Source organism: Penaeus chinensis, chromosome 23 (assembly GCF_019202785.1).
Source record: "Penaeus chinensis breed Huanghai No. 1 chromosome 23, ASM1920278v2, whole genome shotgun sequence".
NCBI classification, from domain to species: Eukaryota; Metazoa; Arthropoda; class Malacostraca; order Decapoda; family Penaeidae; genus Penaeus; species Penaeus chinensis.
In genome coordinates, this window is record NC_061841.1 from 18,649,556 (window position 1) to 18,652,055 (window position 2,500).

Genomic DNA, 2,500 nt, shown 5'->3' on the forward strand with positions numbered 1-2,500 from the left:
TCATAATATTAGCAGTATTAATAATGAAAATTATGATAATAATGGTAATGATAGTAGAACAACTACTAGTAAAATTAGTGATAAAAATAATGTTAATGATCATTATGATCATTTAATAATAACGATAATAATAATGAAAATAATAATAATAATAATAAGGACAATAATTGCAATAATACCAACAGCGATAATAATGATAATAGCGATAATAACAACAATAATAATGATAATAAAAATATTAATGAGACTTTTATTACAACTACTATTACTACTGCTGGTGATTCTGCTACCACTATAACTGCTACTACAACCACCATTGCCGCTACTTCTATTACTGCTATTATTACTACTGCTTCTACTGTTACGTATCATTATCATTATCATGATTGCCATTATTTATTGATATCATTATTATCATCATCATTATTATTACTATACTTCTGTTCTGCTTCTACAACTGGTGATAATAATGATAACGATTATGCAATATGAAAAGTGCATATACTCTTCTTAATTAATAATTATAACCCTTAAGGCGCCAATATATAATTATCAACAAAACACACATAATTTTTTTTGTTTTTAGATATAATCGAAATGATATATTCATGCAAAAATATCCTTATATCATCATGCGGTCACCCTGATGCGTTTTTTGCAAGAGGTGGCTTTGGCATTTGCAATTCCCTACTATGAAATCCCTAGGTATATAGTTGCTAGTGACGGGTTGATTCCTTGGGCTGAACAAGTAGTGTATTTGTGTTAGTTTTATGGCAGCAAAAATTCGACATATTGTGTATTATGATAATGGTTGATATTGATGAATGTGACGATGATTATAACCTTGTAGATGGCAGTAATGGTGATGGGTTTGGGGATGACAGTAATATTGACGGTAATAATGAGGAAGATAATAGTGAAGGTAAGGATGATAATGATAATAATGGTGATAACAGTAATGATGAAAACGATAGTAATAATGGTAATGATAATGATTACTATGATAAAAATAGTAATAATAATGATAATGATAGTCATGGTGATAATAATGATAACACTAATGCAAATACTACTACTGCTATTTCAAAAGATAAAGATAATGACAATAATGATAATAATAATAATAATAATAATAATAATAACAATGGTATTGATAATGATGGTGACGATGATGATGATAATAATAATGGTGATGATGATGATGATGATAATAACAATAATCATAATAATAATAATGATAATGATAATAATAATAATAATAATAATAATATTAATAATAATGATGATAATAATAATAACAATACTAATGATGATGATAATAATAATAATAATAATGATGATGATGATGATGATGATGATAATGATAATTATAATTCAAATGATGATGGGGATGATGAAGATAGCAATAATTATGCTAACAGCAACAGCAGTGATGGTAATGATAATAATAAGGAAAATGAAGATGACGATTATAGTATAAACAATAATAACGATGATAATAATAATGATAATGATACTACTACTACTACCACTACTACTACTAGTAATAATAATTATAATAATAATAATGATAAGGATACTATTACTACTACTACTACTACTAATAATAATAATAATGATAATAATAAAACTAATGATAATGATATTGATAATAATAATAATTATAATAATAATAATAATGGTGATGATGATGATAATTATAACAACAACGATGAGGATAACAAAATTGATAGCAATAATGATAATGTTAGCTCTGCAAGCAACTCTGCTCATTGTCAAAACAAACTTGTGGAAATACAAACATATTGCATGCTGCCTCTCTTGGGCGCTTGTGTGTGTGTGTTTGTCTGTCTGTTTAGATATTATTATTATTATTTTTTTTTTTATAACTTAATCAAATCTGGTGAATCTCTCATTGGATTTAGAAAAAGAGAGCTTTAAGACTTTTTGTTGCATTAACTTAGATTGATTTGTTGAATGGCGACGATAATGGTGTTGATGGTGAAGAAAGAAATAACATAGATGATAATATCTGATACTGAAGATAACTAATTATGATAGCACTTATAATGTTGTTACAACGGCACTCATCAGGAAAGTGTAGTTCATTTTCATTCTAATTAAATTTCTAGCGTGATTTTAGATTTTGATAAGGCTAAATTAATAGAATTATTGATGAGAAAATAATTGATTTACAAAGAGATGAGAGGATGTTGTTGTTTACATTATGGGGTCTCGCCACAAAACATGTAGGCCTACGTACATTGCAAGAATGGAAAAAAGGGGAAAAAAAAATTATAATACATATTTGTTTTACTTATCTTGTTTGCCTGTATGCATATGTTTGTGTGTGTATGCGTGTTTGAGTGAGTGCGTGTGTGTATGCGTGCGTGCGTGCATGCGCGTGTGTGTGTGTGACTGAGTACGTGTGTGTGCATGCGCATGTGAGCATCTGTGAGTGTCTGTGTGTGTGTCTGCGCGTCTGCCTTTGGACTTGATA

At 28.2% G+C, this 2,500-nt stretch overlaps 1 protein-coding gene across 1 annotated transcript in view; it reads left to right on the forward strand.

Moving 5' to 3' along the window:
- The window catches only part of LOC125037693, a 31,887-nt gene that overhangs the window by 8,466 nt on the left and 20,921 nt on the right, over positions 1-2,500 (forward strand). The window lies entirely within an intron of this gene.